Genomic DNA, 19795 nt, shown 5'->3' on the forward strand with positions numbered 1-19795 from the left:
ATCAATCACAGTGAATGAAGTAGAGCCTGAATGATGTGTGATTTTAAAACAATGCCGATAATAACATGAGAGTGGAAAGATTCACTGAACAGATATCTTGGTCAATATAATATATTTGACAAAATGATCTTTTGATTTTGATAAGATTATGATATTACGTAACATTGTAGAGGTAGCCAGAAGGCTTCTTTTTTTTTTTTTTTAACATATTGCTTTGTAAAGCTCAGCTGTAGGGATGTTGGATTACTCAAGGCATTGTTTTCTGCATTATATGTACTCTAACAAAATTTTCATCCAGATACATATTGGAAAATGTATACGCAGTTATCTGTATATCTGTGGTTGGACGATATCGGCCTTGAAAATATCGGCCTTGAAAATATCGGCCTTGAAAATATTGACCATCTGATATAAATCGGTCAGAAAGATCAATTCTGAGTATTGCACTATTTAAGATGATGTTAGCACTCCTTGTGATTCCTTTCATAACTCTTCTGCTGCTGCCGCCTCCTCCTCCTCCTCCACACCTCTTATCTCTCAATGGATTTCAGACACACACACACGCACACACACACATACACACACACACACACACACACACACACACACACACACACACACACACACACACACACACACACACACGTATTATACACACTACGGTATCTTATGCACAAGTCATGAGCCAGATTGCGTATAGAATTGGCACCGAAATATGTCTTGAAAATGGATGTAACAAACACGAGGCTAAAACGTCAAGGCTTGAGTGATTAAAGTGTAAACATACACGGATGGATGCAGCGACTGAAGCCAACATAATTGAATCAAAAATGAATACAACACAGACATTAATACTACAAGTGGAGGTCTGCTGCAGGCTGATCCTAAATGAGTTAGGCGGGAACATAAAGAGGCATGTGGAAACTTGCTGTTTACTGATTATATGGCATTTTAGTATATTTTCTCCGTAACAAGAACAGCCAAAGAACAAGATTGCATCAGAAAACAAGGCAGAAAAAAACTCCTCAAGTGAAATTTGCTGCCTGAAATAAGATGATTGTGTGGGTAGTTTGAGAGTATTCCCACTGTGTGCTGCTAAGAGGATAGGGGTTTTAGAAAGGCCTCTCAGTTATAGCAGCACTATCTCATTCAGAGACAATCACTCCGGCTCCTGTTGGTGCTTCTGTCGTGAACAGAAGGCAACCAAAGTCAATGGGACTCATTTTGATGACAAGGCAGGAACTGCTAAATGCGTCTTTACAGTCATTGCTCCTGGATTGCGGGCTGGGATGACGAAATACGAGGGAGAAAAAGATGGACGCCTCCTATGCAACCCCTGAGAGCTATACTAGCAGGATCTCATCTGTTGAATGACTCCTCCCTCCTCCCTCCTCATCCCCCACCTCTAACTCTCCACCCCTCTGCCTTCACACTTCACCTTGGCCTTGGTGCAATGACAGGCCCCTCAATTATCTCCTCCGATTGATCGCTTGCTGATTGCAATTACCGTGAATTATTTAGACTTTGCAGAAATTTGCTCGGTAAAGCAGAGGGAGAGCGAAAGACAAAAGATACTGCGGGTCAAATAAATTACACGTTTATATCCCACGTGAAGCGTCAGCCGGCTTTGAAAAACACAGCTGCGGAAGCCTAACTGTGCCGATCAATGAGGCAGAGCAGGGAAACAGCATTAAGGGTACCTTGTACTGTGGTAACAGAGCCACCGGCTCAACACCAAAACCTGCACTGTCCCTCTCCTCCGATACGTTAAGTAAAGACTGAGGAGATGGAGCGCGGAGCAGCAAAGCCTCCTGGGTGATGTGAGAGGAGCTGACTCTTTTCCTGGCCGGGCTGGTGTGGTCACAGCAGAGGAGCGGAGTGGAACTGACTCCCTCTCTCTCTCTCTCTCTCTCTCTCTCTCTCTCTCTCTCTCTCTCTCTCTCTCTCTCTCTCTCTCTCTCTCTCTCTCTCTCTCTCTCTCTCTCTCTCTGCCTCTCTGGCTCCTGTAGCAGAGCTGCTGCTGCCCCCGGGCTGTGGAGGTGCAGTAGGAAGGTTTCTCTACCACTGTGGTGAGCGTGCTGCCAGGATGCTGCAGTCAGACGAGGGAAAGGTCTCTGCTTTGCCACAAGCAGGCCAATGTCACAGGCGTGACAGAGTGGGCGGGCTGTGAGGGGAATGAGGGCAGACGCTCATAGATAAAAGGAGTACCCAGCCTGTGTGTGTGTGTGCATGTGATAGAGAGCCTTCGTTTCATGTCGAGAAACACAAAGGATTAGTTGTTCTGATACCAAAACCAATACTGAAATGCCTCCCAAACAGCCAATAAAGTAAGGATGGATATTCATTTTACAGCGATGAATTAGCTCCAAATAAAATCAACTAGTTTCACCAAAAAAATCCATTATTTCGAACTGCTCCCAAACAGTTGGCTGCACATACACAGCAACTAGCGCTCTCCTGCCACCATGGATGTTCTGTGGCTGCCACATGCATACTGTTTTAGAGCAGTGAAGTAGAACAGATTTCACAATAGTGAAGTGCTAGTGGAGACTTTCGGGTTAGGAAGCGGTGTAGGAAAGCATTTTTTTTTATTTTTTTTTTACATGAATAGACTTGATGCTTCAGCCGACACAGCAGGTCCAAAGGGGGCTGCAAACTGAGCTGCTACATGCGGTTAGGTTGTAATGCTTAATGCTTTACTTCTCATAATGTCTTGGTTCTTTTTCTTGGCTCCTCCTTCCCTAAACACACTGACAAGTAATTGAACTGCTAAAAATCCTAAATAAAGCAGTTACAAAACAAATCTATGAGTTTTTCAACACACTTAGTTTGGGCTTAGGGTGCTGCTAGCCGAGCTGCCGCTAATGTCAGCTTGTTTATTTGTCACCCTGTAGGCATTTGATGACTAAAACCCCTTTAAAGATACACTGAAAAATGACTCAATGGTCTGTTAAAACTGTAATAAAGCAGCTTGATGCTAAAGATCAATATCTCTCCAACTCTCTGAAGCAATCAACAGTGATGTGTCCAACACATTTTCTCCATACAGAATTGTTGTTGAGATGTCAGATATGTTTGTGGCGTATTAACTGTGACAGAGATAATAAAAAGTCATTCTTAAATACTCATTCTCTGAATACACATTGTCATGTTTAAACATTGTTTCATCTCAGACATAGGGTGAGTAGTTTACAGCTATTTATTTTGAAGTCTGGCACTGTTATCAGATCTGTACTTGGTGTTGTCAGCTTAGCATATTCAGCTATCAGAAAGAGGTAAAAATGGTATTGTAACATTTCCACAAAGGATAAAGACAGCAGATTTGTGCCTGCTTTTTGTTGCAGATGTCTAGCTGCTGCAGTTAGAGGATGTACATAATTTAGTCTGTGATAATATAGTCAGTGATCTGAATGATCATAGCGAGCACAGATTCACTTGAGCCTGCGTCAGGCCTCACTCAAACAGAACAGCTTCTGACAGGCATCAGACGTCTGCACCTTGTGTACTGAATGCTATTAGTGTAGCCTCCACATGTATTACTGCATATGTCCCCGACGCGCTCTAAGAGGCCTAAGGGTTAAAGGGCTAGAACAAAAGGTCACAAAGTCCAGAGACTAAGGTCGGCTGTTATTCAACTGTGTCTTATTTTAACCAGGTTATGTGGCAGGAGTGCAGGGGAGAAGCTGGGGCTAAGTGAAAATGCCACTCATTCCTGAAGAGTCCCTGGCCTCGTCAAGGTTAGTGGCTTGTCTTTGTAAGTTGAGGGATTGATGCATGAGCCTGTCTGGCGCTGAATTCAAAGTCCAAAGCTGTCACAGGCGGCAGCTCTCCCCCTCCCTCTCTCCCGCCTCCCTCCCTCCCTCTCTTTGCAGGCTATCACAGGGCCCCGTCCTTCCCAACTTCTTAGCAGCCCGTCCTTTTGGGAACCTTGAGCAGCCCAGGCAAGGACACAGCGTCTGGTGCAGTAAGCCTGTGCAGAGGGGGAGGCTTTACGTAACGCTCAGCTTTAAACATGGGTGTATGACTTCCCTGACATGGAGCAGTGCAGTGCAGAGCTGCACGGCTCGCAGCACATGTCCCCTCGCGCCCCCCACCCCTCCTGAGTACAAGGAGGGGGCAGAAAGATCCCTGCAACTTAATTATATCTTTCTCTTTTAAAAGCTTTCGTTTGAAATTAAATTTTCCCAGGCAATTAACTAAAGAGGAGTTTTCAGAATTTATGAATGAATGATGGATATATTGCATAGGATGACGGGGGGACGGAGGGGGGGAGGGAGGTGTAGAGGAGGTGGGTATATATGCAGCACAGGCTGCGAGGTTGTGTCCCTGAGATTTATTTCCCTTGCAAAAAGGGGGAAGTTCAGGGAAAATCAGGCATCATTAAACTTTGTACCTGAGAGCTGCTCTTTTGTGCCAGCAGTGCTTTAACACTGTTAGGTTCATAGTACACCAATCTCCTGTCAATATTTGGTTATTTTCAGTGTTAGCATTCTTATATCTTTCCATTCTTAGCTGTGCAGAAAGCTCTTAATATTCCAGAGTTGGGGTTTCCCTTCTTCCTCATTCAATCAGACTGATATCTCATAGAAGTTGCTGAATGATGCTCCACACTGAACGCCCCAAATCCGCTTTTGGCTTGAACTGTAATTGTGTAACTTTTTGGCTTCTAGTGATGAGCTGAATTGTTGCTGGGCAACAAGGGACCTGTGCGGGTGGCCGTGGAGAGTCTGAGCTCTGTGAGTTCAGATGGATCTGCAGCACATTATCCTGTAGTGGAGGAATGCCACTGAATCTCATTCAAAATTTCTCATTTTTAGCTATTGGATCTTTAATATTAGCTATATTTGATATGTCGTTCATCTAAAAACATTTCCCTTGGCTATCCTCTCATCTCTTACATAAAGACCAGCCTTGCAACAACCCTTACATCACAGATTTCATTTGCCCTGTTCTACATTTTTCAATGAATACATCAAAAACTCATTGCACTTTAAATAAACATCCTTTAGGATCATGGTTTAAAATTCAAAATTAATAAATGAAAGCCCTCCAACACCACAAAGCAAGGGGCCGAGGACATTTGGCATAACCCCAACCCCCTCCCCCCCTCTCTCTATTTTTTTCACACAAAGTGGTCTCTTGAATTTCTGAAACACGCCGTCCTTTTGTGAACCTTCAGCCCACTTTTACATCCATTAGTGAGGTGGCGTTATTCAGCGTGTCCTCACTGGAGCTGGGTAAACAGACTGAGAGGCTGCTGTGGTTCAGGAGTATACAGCTTCCTCATAACTGTGTTATAGAAGCTGCCCGGTGGTGGAGAGGCCATTTGAGAGGAGATGGAGAGCGCAGGGCTGATGACTTGAGGCAGCTGTATGACCTATTACTTTGTGAAAATGGACTGGTGACCAGAAGATTGCTGGCTCATACTCCGCTCACCCTCTGCCCTTGAGCAAAGGCAATTAACCTGGATTCCTCCAGTAAATATCCAGCTGCAGAAACGGAAAGAGATGTGCAAGAGTGATAATCGTGTAAGTGACTTTGAATAAAAGTGTCCACTAAGCAGGACGATAAATACAGCTAATAGAATCATAGCTTGTTTTCAAGTTATCAAGGACTGAGGACTGCTGAGCATTTAGAGTTATTCACCCCTCCTCCGCTGATCTGTTCTTCATGCTCTCATTCATTTGTAATAAATGAAGTATTCACGGTACAATGTTATAAAAGTACTTAAGATAAAGATCTGATTTTATCATGATACCTTAGTAACAATATATTACTACCTTTACTTCAGTCACATTATGACATCATCATTATACTCTATTTACAAAATGTAACAATGGAACTGAAGCAATATGATATGATCAGGATTCTTTAGGCACAATTTATTGTCATGATATTATATCAATGATTTTTTTTTCATCAGATACATTTTTCAGTTTGTTTATCTTTCTTTCTTTTTTTTTTTAGAAGTTTGACTGAAAGGTATAATGGAAAATGTGACATATACAAAAAGTCATGCAGTTTTTTTTATAGCAGTAATTTACAGTTAAATAATACTTAAAGAATGATATCTCCAACTTTCAGTCTACAGACTTCCTACTAACCCCCCTAACTTCACAAGAAAATCATTTTTGCATCATCTTGTAGCCTGAATATTGTTTTTTATCATACCAGTCATAAATACATGATTTTATTTTTGCAATATAACCCTGACAATCGGCATACTTTCTACAAAAGATGAATACTTGGTTATTTATAGATATTTTAGGGAGAATATCATGGTGTAATGCTTTGTCAGTTGTCGCCCCACCTCTTTCCTCCACACACATATTCATAGACTCTTCTATTTGGCATTAAGACCAGAGGGTGACCTTGACCTGATTGCTGGGGGCTTTTTAAGTAACTCTCCAGAAGGAGATCCAATCATGTGACACCCTTCACCCAACCTCACCCCCCAATCCTCTCTCCTGACCTTGTATGTCGAGGAGGGTGAGGGGGTGGAGACACTCGCCATGGGCATGCGATGCAGCTGCAGGGGCTGTCATTCAATTGGGTAATCACGCTTAAGGTCAGTAGGGGTCAAGGTCGGGTCAGAGAGAGCGTTGTGTCACCAACAATCCCCCGTCCCTCTCCGGGTTTTAGGAATGACTGGTCATAAGTTAGAGTGTGGTGACAACCGAGCAGGTTTAGTCATCCCCTGGTTTCTTAATCACTGATACCAGCATATGTCAGGGAAAGGTTGTTTCATGTCCACGGTGATTCATGCCCACAGTGAGCTGGCTGCTTTGGTTTTGTGTTATTGCAGTTGCCTTCACTTACTCCCTCCAGCTGCCCGGCTGTTAAGACCTCGCTGGCTCACTGTCTCACAGCAGAGAACACTTCTGTCTCTGCTTCAGAGTATTTTTAATGCTTGTAAGCTAACATTTGTGCCCAATGGATGTGCTTAGCTAATGGCTGGGTAAATCTGGATCCATCGACAGAGCATGTTATCCTCATGTCAAATGTCATTCTTTTTATTTTTTACGAATCAATCACTTGAAGAATGTTGTGTCTTTAAACCAAAGGTGCAGAAATGAATAATCAGATGGAGGCACTGTTTTCCCTGAGGTGTTTCTGGCTAGTTGCAGTTATGACATCATGCTGCACATTGTGTGTTGTGACTGACTGTGACTGTGTTTTTAATTTATTCCTTTAATTCACATGTGAGAGAAATCTTGAGATTTGTTGTACTGTCTTTAGACCATTTCTCCAGGTGATACAATGACCCATGATGTGGTCAGTACCTCTACAGTAAGTTCAGCATCGTATTACATTAAAAATGATTGTTTGTTGAGCTACTTTGGCCTCAGTGTTATATCTGATATCAACGTTGTCCTGGCTGCTGCTCACAGGGTCTGGAGTCGCTTATTTCCAGCCTTGTTTTTCACAGAAATGTTTTACTCTCTGTGGACCCAAGTGTCATTAATTCTCAAATCCTGCCCTTCTCATCTCACTGTAGTTTTTATTAGGAAACAGGTTGAATCATGCAGTACTCTTCAGCTTTAATAAAACTCTCTGATTGTGAGCTTGAAGGAGATGAAAGGCATTATATAAAGCTGTCCCCATGTTAAGGATGGAAGTGATGCAGATGAGTTTGAGTGTTGTTTTTAACGTCTCCTTAGTAAGAGCATATTGCTATTCCACTTTACTTTTGTAACTGAGTTTTGTAAATAAATGGGGATAAAACTCAAAGGGCAGGACAGCACAGTTTCCTCCCTGCGGTCTCCACACTTCATAACCTTACTTGATTAGAAGAGTGTTCTTGTTAGACACAACTATAAAGGTGATCACCTGCAAAGATTTGACATTTATAATCAGTTATCAATCTCTACCTGGCTGGATGCAGCTTCAGCTCACACTGATAAAGGAACCTGTTTCGTTTGGATGTTGATTATCAGACTTAGCCCGCCAGGAGCCTCCTGTCGCCTGGAGACTAAAGTGTCTCAAAAGTTATTGATGATTATAAACTTTGGACATTTTTACCCAACATACATTAATATAACAGACTAGCACAGAGTAACAGCCCCTTGCAGCTGTTTTAGCTAACATGCAAGACGTAAAAAAAAAACATTTGCAGGGAACGCTTTCATTCTGTTTTAAATCATGCTGTGTCCCTTCTTAGATTTTGGTGATTTTAAACCATATAATTTTACTGGATATAATTTTACTGGATTTCTTGAAGCTAAGAGACATGTAAGCTGAGCTAACGTTAGCAGCAGGTAGCTAACAGTCCTGCCAAGAAGCATTGAGGAAAAAGTGTTTATAAGATGGAACTTTTTCCAGGGGACCTCTGTGAATAAGCTGCCTCCTGGTAGAAACCTTGTGAACCATTTACACTGAAGGAATCCTCACAGAAACACTTCTTGTTAGCAGCAGCTCAGCCTGCAGCCTCTCCTGACGTCTAATATCTGCTAAAGAGTGTCGCAGAAACAATGAAACTGCTTTATTGCATGTTTTACTTCATATAAACACTAGCTCAGTTTGCTGTGAAGAGGAGGACACCTGCCCATGAATTAGCTCCTTGTACAAACCTGAGCTAATGCTGTTAGCAGCAGCTCAGCTAGCGACACCTCCTTATAAAGTTTAATCTGAACCCCCCCTGGTGTCTCCAGGCTTTCTTTGTTATTTGTATTATAAAACTACATGTAGTGAAAGTATCGATTAGAAAGTTTATGTAATTATTGTCTTATCCATGGCGTAGTGCCTCCTGTTGTGTAACCCTATTATGTCCAAACAGCAGCACAACACATGTGTCGCTAACTCGTATGTCATTCTAAGTTAAGCCTTGTTTGGGTTATAAAGGCTAATGGAAGCTACAGTAAAGCTCAGAAAGGTTGCATAACATGTCAGATCTTTTTTTTGCCCACACATGTACACACACACTCACACGTACACACACACACCTGGGGGTTTGCACAGAGGAGCTGTGTGCTTGTGTAACTGTGTTTACACGTCTGGGGCCGGTGCTGGCACAGGATTCAGACGAATGTGGTTTATCCAGGGCCTCTTTCTCTCTAAGCCACCTTCACTTCTATTCAGCAGTGACCTTGGTGCTTATGAGGAGGCAGGGCTTGACCTAGATCCACCCCTTTAACTGGAACAAGAACCTTCACCAGCCCCCTTCCGAATAAAGAGACCTGACACCTTTTACTCCGCTTCCTCCAACGGCCATTTTCTCTCTGACTCTGGTCACATTTGCTGCACTTTACACAAAAGTGCGATAGAGCTGAGCGGCGTGTCTGGCAGCAGCAGAGGAAAAGTGGAGCAGCAGCGGCCTCCATGACTCGTCTCTGAGGCACCAACATGTCTGTGTGCACTGGGTCACCACTAGCACGCAGAGGCTTAGCACCGGGGCTGGTGAGAGTTTAGCGGCAGGTCAACCCTCCTCTGGTTTTTTAAAGTGGAGTGTCAAACTGTGGCTGATGCAAATGAACACACACGCAAACACATGTTGTCGCGAGCATCTGGTGGGACTAATGTTCTTGTGCGGACAAACTGTGTGACACTGTGGTGCTAACATAAGGCACGCTAATGTCAGGAGGTCTATCCGACTGTATGTTTTGAAAGAGGTCATGCTCTGGTTTCCAATTCTGATAGTCAAGTAGCTTATTCTGCCATTACACCTGACTTTATTATCTGAGCAGAAGTCATATTGCTTTAATTTTATTTAACCTTTATTTAACCATGTCGGTCCCATAGAGATTAAGAACGTCTTAATCGTCCGAGACGTTCAGAAGTAAAATCACAAAGTTACAGACAGAGACACAAAGGGAGACAACTTACAAAACACTTACATTTGCATTAAAAGAGAATTAAGACAGACCATGTTTTGTTTTGCTAACCTCCATGGACCCTCCCCATGTGACTGGGCCCCAGAAAACTTCCCTCTTTATCCCTTGATCTCTTTATCTTTATCCTTTTTCCCTCTCATGGGAAGCCTCACTTTCACATACAAAACTGTGTATATCATTTTTAATTTGAGTGACAGGACAGTGGATATTGTCAGAAATGGAGGAGAGAGAGAGAGAGAGAGAGAGAGTGGGAAGTGACCTGCAGGAAAGGAGCCACAGGTCGGATTTGAACCCAGGCCCGCCCGCCTGGAGGTTGGCTCCGTATATTGTTGTGCACGCACTAACCACTAGGCTACCGGCGCCCCGACAAAATAATATTTAATCACACGACAAAAGACACTGAAAGAAAAACATTCAGCCATTAAGAACAAGTAGCTGCAGTGCAATCAGTTCAATCTCACACTTTAACATTTAGGCTTTGGAACGCACACATACTAAAGAATAGAAGCACAAAGGAAGAGGTAGTTTGAGTAGTTTTGTTCAGTTCAGTGAGGGTCTTTAAAGGTAAAAGGTTTTTAAAAAGCTAATAATTAAATGTCACTCTCACTCCTACAAATATAGCCCTCCAACAGGAGCTAAACAAAGGTTGCTACGCGACACAGAGGCAGTGAGTGATGATTTCGGCCGCCGCATTAATATTTAAATTAGCAGTCAAAGGTGTGCCTCGATGAGGTATTTCCACAAAGGCTTCAGACGCTGATACGCCGGGCGTCTCGGAACAAACTATCTGTTTTCTAAATGAATGAAAAGTGTTGTCAAAGAGATTCCGTGGTTAATGTATGGAGGGATTACTAAAGCGATGCATGAGCGAGCGCGGCTTAATGAGGGGAAGGTTTGCATGAGAGCAGCTCTGAGCGTGATCGCAGATATATCATGAGCTGTCCTAACCCACACACAGGCATTTCGCGGGGGCCAATGTCATGCTACCAGGCATTAGGGCAGCTCCCGGCTCTGCTCTGCCCCCCCCGCCCCCGCCCCCCTCCCCTCACTCCAACCCCCCAAGCCAAGACAGGCTCATCATTTTTTCAGGCTGCATGACATGCAATACCTTCACGGGTTTTAAATGACCGCAAAAAGGAGTGTGTACGTCTGTGTTTAAATAAGGAAGAGGATCCCATTTAGCGTTCTGAGAAACTCATCAGATAATGGCCACCTAGAAGGGGAGATGTTGAAATTAGGAGGAGGAGGGATAGCAGCTGCGAAGCCTTTACATGGTGTTTCACAACAGATTGAAGGAACTTTCTGCTGCTCCTTTTTGCATTTGGTTTAGTTTTTATTTCTTCTTTTTTTTGTAGATTTTTTTTTGGGCTTTTTGTGGAGACACAGGACAGTGGATAGAGTCAGAAATCAGAGACAGACAGAAAGAGGGGAACGACATGCAGGGAAGGAGCCACAGGTCGGATTTGAACCTGGGCTGCCTGATACAGTACATGGGGCACACGCCATACCCTCTTGGCCACTGGTGCCCCTTTATAGTTTTGTCTATTGTTAATTGTTAATCAATTTTAAAGGATTGTGTAAAAGAAAAAGAAAACTTTCGGCCATTTTGCAGCCACCCAAGTGTTGTGATGTTATTTTCTGCTGCAAGTAACAGAACCTATACATCACCACATCTTTTGACGTGTTACAGCCTTTTTTTTTATAATATAAACTGATTTGGCTCAGCTGGCTATTTGTACTCCCAAACAGCTGTTCATTTTGGAGCATGTCTGGATTTTATATTTCAGGCCGATTAAATGTTTTGACCTCTAAGTTTTATATGTTTGCACTTACATGATTATTTTATTGAACTTATTGGAGTATTGTAGATTCAAAAAAGAATCATTTTTGAATGATTTTCACTATAAAAACCCTCAAAATGTCAAACATTATAACGTATCTGTTAAATACTGATATTCTTCATACTTTTACATACCTGTTCATGTGTTAACAAAAAAATTAGATTTTGTTGAGACTTACTACTTTCTTAGTTGTGTAACTAAAATGACACACACATCTCTGTAATACATTATAACGTATGATAAAATCTCTGTTCACAAATGTCCTGTCTTTGTGGAGCAGCTCCACAGCTCTTACTTTAGTTATATATTAGTCAACACATTTTAGAGACTCTGGAGCAGCAGTGGACTTTTTTATTTATTTTTGCCCGTAATCGATTAATCCAACAGTTATTTTTAGGATTTATAGCAATCTATTTGTTGTGGAAAAAACAATGCTCAACTTAATTTCCCCTCGATGTGACGTCCTCAAGTAGCTTCTTCCAAACACCAACAGCTCTAAAAATGTTTTCATTTCCAAAAGATGAGACCAGGGCCACTAAACGATTCATAGATTATGGCGGGAGCCGGCTCCTCTCGTTCCCTTTGAGCCGACTCGTGCGCGAACCACAAGTCACTTCATCTAAGGAGTCGTTGTTGTTCCAAGGCGTAGGAGGATTTTTTTTTCTTTTTTTACCCAACATACAGCAGGTCATCAGATAAGAGTCGCCTGTGTTCAAAAGGCCACAAGAATGCATCGCTGAAACTCAGACTCATCAGAGAGAGTCTCTCTTTTTAAACTTCTTCTCTTCCTTTGTCTCTCTCTCTCTCTCTCTCTGTTACTCTCTCTCTCTCTCTTACTGTCTCTCTCTCTCTCTCTCTCTCTCTCTCTCATCTCTCTCTCTCTCTCTCTCTCTCTCTCTCTCTTACTGTCTCTCTCTCTCTCTCTCTCTCTCTCTCTGTTACTGTCTCTCTCTCTCTCTCTCTCTCTCTCTCTCTTACTGTCTCTCTCTCTCTCTCTCTCTCTCTCTCTGTTACTGTCTCTCTCTCTCTCTCTCTCTCTCTCTCTCTCTTACTGTCTCTCTCTCTCTCTCTCTCTCTCTCTCTGTTACTGTCTCTCTCTCTCTCTCTCTCTCTTCTCTCTCTCTCTCTCTTACTGTCTCTCTCTCTCTCTCTCTCTCTCTCTCTCTGTTACTGTCTCTCTCTCTCTCTCTCTCTCTCTCTCTCTCTCTCTCTCTCTCTCTCTCTCTCTCTCTCTCTTACTGTCTCCCTCGATCATGCTCTGCAGAACTCCTCGCACGATCTTAGGGAGGGGAGAGAGAAGAAAGAAAGAAAAAAAAAAATAGGAAGAAAAGTGGGTCAGGGCGACCTATTTTTTTTTTCCCACAGTTCACAGAGGCAGAGGGTGGCGGTGTTATCGTCAGTTAGACGAGGAGCAGGGCCTGATGGGGAGGCAGGGCCTTGTCGCGAGACGCAGCCACTCAGAACTGGGTCAGCGGCAGAGGCTACGTCTTGTAAACGGCTTGTCATACTGGGGAGAAAAGCTGCAAATGAACCATAGATTATACGCCCCAAGCTGAGCACTGAGGTCTCTCCTCACTCCCCACACTAAAAGAACACACACACACACACACACACACACACACACACACACACACGCACACACGCACAGGCACATATAAGCCTTACAGTAGCTAACAGAGGAGTCGTCTGTGAAGCACTGCCACCTCCTATAAGTCCCTCTCTTCCCCCTTCAGTCTCCAGTAATATCGTTTGATTAGTGCAGTCAGACCTGACAGGCTCAAACGCTCTCTAAGTGAAGGCTCTTTTCACATTTCTCTCTCCCTCTGACACACGGGTTTGCTGTTTTCTAAATATAGTTCCGCTTTCTCCCAGATTTGCTCGACTCTATTCAGGTCAGGTTATTTACTGTACCGAGTTCAACTGTGGTTTAGAAAATGAGCAATACAGATGCTTATTCAGCTGCAATGACCTCTTTGTATATCATCCGTGCCAAAGCCAGACATATGAGGAGATCATTTGCTTTCATGAAACCCCCCCCCACACCCCCCACCCGAGAGACACATTTATTCTGACCAATCAACTGCCTATTGCATTTATTTACATCATCCTGTTTTTAAATGCATCCTAAATACGAAGAATAAGCTAGAGCGTTCGTTTGTTTGCAAGCAAAAGCTCACAATACCATCCTAACAACATCAAGCTAAACGTTCATATATGACCTTATTTCCTGCTTCACATGTTGTGAAAAACAACCACGCTGGCAGCCGCAAAACTGCCATAGAACAACACTGTTACATAATCATGTTTAAATGTTATCTTCAAAAACATGTAGAGCAGCTAGAGCCTTCATCGTTTCTGCAACAGAAAGCAACGGATGTGGTTCATTTGTGATGTCATCGCGTTATGTTGTGATGTAAAATGTGCAAAAACAGCGACTGTCTGGCAGTAATAGAAAGAGAGTCATTTTCAAACGTGACATTCATTTGGTACAGATTTTAGGGATATGAAAAATTTAAGAAACCACAGGAAATGACATCACACTAGTTTAAAAAAACAACATGGAGGACTGTTTTTTCCTGTAAATTAAACGACCTAAATGTCCGCTCTCCGGATGCTCTCCGCTCATCAAACCGAGATTCAGAACCAACTTGAGGAAACGTTGTTTTACTGCGACAGGAATCAGTTTATGGGACAAACTCAATGGAGAAAACGAAGATTGTAAATCAAACATGAAATTTAGAATAATAATAATAATGATAATTAAAAATCCTCCGTATGTTGAGGAAACATGATGAAATGTGTTCATGAGGTTTTGGTTCTGTTTTGTGTTGTTTGCGACACATACATTAGTTTGTGATCTGCTTTGAATGCCATCGAATGAATTGTTACAGAGGACCTACTATTTGCCTGCAGCTGTTTTATTTTATTTTAATTCTATGTTTTGTTTATTAATGTCTTGTGAAAAGAGGGACAGATTGTATAAGATTATAATTCTTTCTGCTCCTTTTCATTTAAGATTTCAAATTGTATTTTTGGATTAAATTGTTTTATTTGGTCGATGGATGAAAAAAACAAATCAATCAATCAAAAGCATCAAATCTAAAAAAAAAAAAATGTAAAGTATAATGACCTCTAAACTTCTATGAAGTACTTCAAAATATTTTATCTGTGATTTTACAATTACAAATGTATTTGATCAATTAGTGTTTTTATGCAAAATGAATCAAATAAAAGCCAAATCTATAATTCTTTAATTGATAACAAGATTTCAGTACTTGTTATTATTGACTTATTAAACCTACTCATTCTGGTTGTACGTATATTTGAGATATGAAACATTCAAAAACACATCAGTGAATTACATCATTGTTGTTGTTGTTTATCCTTCTAAGGGTTTACACATTTAATGATAGAAAACATCCTCCTGATGTTCTGGTACAACAGGATCTATTTGTGGTTAATTTTGTTGCTTTTTGTGGTGAGTCGTCTCAGTTGGCAGCAGAGAAAATGATCCTGAGGCATATATATATATTTTGATATTGATTTGAAAAGTGTCTGAGCCGCGGCCCATTGTTTCACATCCTTTGTGTCTCGGACAGACAAAGCGGGATAAACACTGTGTTTGATCTCCTCACAAATAACCGCCGTGGCTGTGGTATCGAGCTCAGACGGTAGGAGCGGGGCTTATTCTTGCATCGGCCTCTGCTTATGGAGCGATGCAATTTTCAGGCAGTCGAGCTCACTCATATTTCACTATGTGGAACAAATCTGCCTGTAATGAATCTCCCAGGACACTGTGGTGCCTCCACAACGCAGCCTGCTTTTTGGCTCCTCTGCAGGGGGGGTGGGGGGGGGGGGGTCTATAGTGGGGGCTTTTAATATTTCAACACAGCGATGTCCCTGAGATTAAAGCTGGATTTTTTTGTTTTTGATGGGAGGGATTTCACAGCAAATAAACACAAAGTTCATTAGAGTTGTCGTCATTTAAAAAAAATAATAATTTGGAATCCCTACTCCAGTCCAGACTCCTTTTAATCATATTAGTCCTGCTCGCTGTAAAAAAAAAACAAAAAAAAACAGCCTTATTAGCCGAGGTGTCACACTAACAAACATAACATAATATCCCGAGGTGGGGCTAAACATGGCGGGGGATCGGATTAGCAGCGAGACTCCAGTGAGTACACACACTCGGCTCTCCTCCTCGGTGTCACAGCTCCTGAGTCCTCCCTGCCTCTGCCGGGGCAGCGGACCTGCCTTGTGTTATTCTTAGCCGCAGAACTCCATGTCTCTGTGCGAAAGCCCCTTAACGCTAATTGAGGAGGCTGCTCATGCTGTAGCTCATGCCGCTCAACAACAGCCTCCAAGGGTGTGTGTGTGCGAGTCACCGTCTGTCTATGTGTGTGTGTTTGTGTGAAGGTGAGACCTGCTGAGCAGTAGAAACCAGTCAGAACCAGTGCTCAGGCCACTTCAGCCCGGGCTGTGTTGTTGTTTTTTTTCTGACAGGGAGTCACAGAGCCTTTAGCAGATGGTTTCCAGCAGGCCTGCGTATGACATGTGATAACATTACAGTTCTGAAAGGTCAGGCATGAAGGGAACCAGTAGGAGGGCTAGTCCAGTCTCAGAGAGCCCAAAGCTGCACTACAGCCCCCTGCACACACACACACACACACACACACACACACACACACACACACACACACACACACACACACACACACACACACACACCATCATGCAGTGTGTATGTTCAAAAGGAAAATATGCCTTTTTTTATGGATTTTCAAACAGCCAGTATAGAGCACATCGCTCCAGCAAATATTTACTGTATTACTTGAACCTTGGAGGCTGGAGTCCCAGTTGCAGGGAGGGTGCAGCAATATTTGCATGCTGATAAAAAAAAAACCTTCTTTGTGCTTTTACAGTCGACAGATATGATGCTACGTTCACATGGATTCACGATGATGGTTGATGTCAGATGTATAAAACGCCACATACACGATAACATGTAGCCACAGTGCAGTTATTTTTTAAGCAAAAAAAAAACAGGACTTAAATGTCAATAAATCTGGTCCATCAGCTAATTCATGTTCATGATTTAAAAAAATGGCCGTCGCAGCTTTTGTTTTTAAATATTCTATTGCACACTGAAAACCAGTCGATATTGATTTTTATAGCACAAAATTCTAACATGTTAGATTGTACTGCACAGAGACCCAGCTACAGGATATCCACCACTTCCTTTTCAAAGGTTGAAACCAGAGTCATCAGTAGACGCACATCTGGGGTGCTACAGCCTTTATAGATGTGAATGTACTGGACTAATCCCCGAGGAGAAACTCAGTTTTCACTGTGTTCTACAAACATGCTACACACACATAGGCCAAAATACACAACATGCATGATCAGGACACTCTGAACATGCAGCGATGGAACGATGTCCTCAACATTAGGGGGTCCAGTGCCTTGTTTAAGGCCACTTTGGCAGCGCCCAGGAACTCAATTGGCACAGTCCAATTGTTATACTTGGTCCTCAACAGGACTTGAATGGCGACCCTCTGGTCCTCAAGCCGTTCCTACAGACTGAGCTTCTGCATCCTCAAAAGTCATAGGCAGGAAGTACTATACACAGGGTGTTTTCTTTGAGTATATTTGTCTAAAATGATAAGCTCCATGTTGTTCACATTCATGAGTGCTCCCTTTGTCCATATACTTTGCATGTCTCTGATTTTACTGTCCTGCTCTCATCCATTAAATGACCACCTGTCTGACCTGAGTGCCTGTGAATGCAGCATCATGTAAGAGCAGAGTTGGACAGCCCAGGGTCAGACTTTGGACTTTTGACCGTGATGTTGACTCTGGAAAAAAAAGAGGTCTATATTGGGACCGAGCAGGTCAACATCAACCTGTCAAAACATTCCCCTGTAAGTCGCCACCCTCTTGTCTAAGTCCGAGGACCTTGATCAGCCAGTAAGCCGGCGCTCATCCTTGGAACAGAGGCCAGGGGGATGTTTGTTTTGAAGCCACAGGTCACTGTGTGCCAACAGCTCGGAGAGGAAGGGGCGGCGAAAGAGGAGGCTGGAATTTCTTGATACGTAAACAACACCTCTGGAGTGGACGGCCATGTCATCACACAGGTGTATTCCATCAAGCAACCCCCCCCTAACCCCCCTCCCCTCACCCCCTCCTGAAAAGGCACGGGGCTTGTGCATGAAGGAGGAGGAAGAGGAGGAGGAGGAGGTGGTGGTTTAAAAATAAACCCCGCGCAGGCCGGTCAGACATTTTGAAATTCTGTTTCTATCACCGTCTGATAGAGAGGTTAAAGATTCAGCATCCTGATAAATCTCTTCCCACCAGGGGGAACAGATAAGGAGTGGCATAGATTGAATAAAAGAGCTGAGGAGAAAGCGGGAGGATAGGTTGGAGGGGTGGGGGTGTAGGAGGAGGAGGAGGAGGAGGGCTGAGATGTCTATCAGGCCGCATGAAGGTTTTTTTTTTTTTTTGTCTTGCAGATCCAGTTCAAGGGCGCCCGCAGGCGAGGCAGCTCTCGCTCTTGCCGTGCCAAAGCTGCTGCTCAAGGTCATATGAGCCAGCCCTGTGACATTAAAGAGGAACAGGAAAGGGGAAGGAGGGGGGGGGGGGGGCGCAGTAACCATCGACCACATACACACACATAACCCAAGAATTAAGTTGTAAGGGGAAAAAAGTAGCCTTTCACTCCTTGAATCTTCCTTGTGACTTTCTGCATCGACGTCTGGGCTAGGCTGGATTTTTTTCAGGGGCGAGAAGCTTTTTAAGGGCAGTAATGAGAGTGTCTTATTCTCTCCGCACAGAGCCAAGAGATGCTTGGCTAACTGCTTTGTAGTTGCCAGACCCACATACAAGGAGTGTGTGTGTGTGTGTGTGTGTGTGTGTGTGTGTGTGTGTGTGTGTGTGTGTGTGTGTGTGTGTGTGTGTGTGTGTGTGTGTGTGTGTGTGTGTGTGTGTGTGTGTGTGTGTGTGTGTGTGTGTGTGTGTGTGTGTGTGTGTGTGTGTGTGTGTGTGTGTGTGTGAGAGAAAGAGAAAGAGAGAGCAGTAGAGAGAGCGAGGGGGAAAAGATGCAAGAGAGAAGAGTCACAGTGATAAACCTCCGGGGAGGGAGGTAGAGAAGAAAAAAAAAGGTCTTAAAGTTATTTAAAGGGACAGTGAACCAATGGCAGTTACTTCCACTTGTTCTTCAGTTGACGGTTGAGAGTAAAGTGTGTTTGTAGCTCCTGTTTTTGAGAGCACACATACGCCAGTACGTGCAGACTGAAGAGCGTCAGCAGGTGTTTTCATGTGGAAAGTGGAGCTTTGGTCCGACATGGAGGTGATTTATGTTGTTGACTGTTGTGTGAGTCACACTGATTAGCTTTCACAGCAGCTGCTCAGCAATCAGTTTACTCATTATTGAGTTTCTGTATTCAAGATAACTCACTTATTAAGCGCACAAAGCTATGTTATAAATATAATTTGAACACAAATATAAGTCTTTATTGCTTTAATCAACAAAAAAATACAGACAGACTCCTCCACATTGTCTAAATTGTATAAAATACTTTTTCAAGGTTTCTATACCAAAACCTGGTCAGTGTATTTGTGCATTTAAAAAGTGTTCTCAGTATTTGGTTCACAGAAGCTTTGGGGTGAAGTATGACCGAAGAGCTGTAGCTTTTTTTTATTATTATTATTTTTTTAAAGCATCAGTACTTTTGGTATATTGATCATTAACATAACGGAGATTGTATTGTTATAAAACGGTGTGGTGGAGAATCTGTCCAAAATGTTGACAACCATACCGTGTTCACAAAGTGTCAAAAACAAAACGTCTTGAGGTGAAGAAAAAACAGAATTTAAAAAAAAAAATAAAAAAAACATTTTTAGAATTAATATATTATGACAAGTCACGTTAGAAAAAAAGCACATTTGTAAATAGCTGAATTCCTTTTAGCTGCTTCGACACAACACAGTCGATCAAACATGCAGTCATTGCTAATTTATATCCTGTCTGTTCATGTAATTCTGAGTTACAGGCCGCTTGTCGAGGAGTGGCTGTTAAAGTAAATTATAAGGAGTGCTTATGGGCCTCAGAGACCACTCTACAAATCA

At 42.8% G+C, this 19795-nt stretch overlaps 1 protein-coding gene across 2 annotated transcripts in view; it reads left to right on the top strand.

Moving 5' to 3' along the window:
* The window catches only part of nrip1b (nuclear receptor interacting protein 1b), a 47808-nt gene that overhangs the window by 4366 nt on the left and 23647 nt on the right, over positions 1-19795 (top strand). The window contains exon 2 of one of the 2 annotated variants that reach the window (XM_020631178.3): positions 3656-3737. The exons of the other annotated variant lie outside the window; for it this stretch is intronic. The gene's annotated coding sequence lies outside the window, so the exon portion shown is untranslated. The remainder of the gene's footprint in view (positions 1-3655; positions 3738-19795) is intronic. 2 annotated transcript variants of the gene reach the window in all.

The sequence above is a fragment of the Labrus bergylta genome, chromosome 14 (genome assembly GCF_963930695.1).
Source record: "Labrus bergylta chromosome 14, fLabBer1.1, whole genome shotgun sequence".
Classification (NCBI taxonomy): domain Eukaryota; kingdom Metazoa; phylum Chordata; class Actinopteri; order Labriformes; family Labridae; genus Labrus; species Labrus bergylta.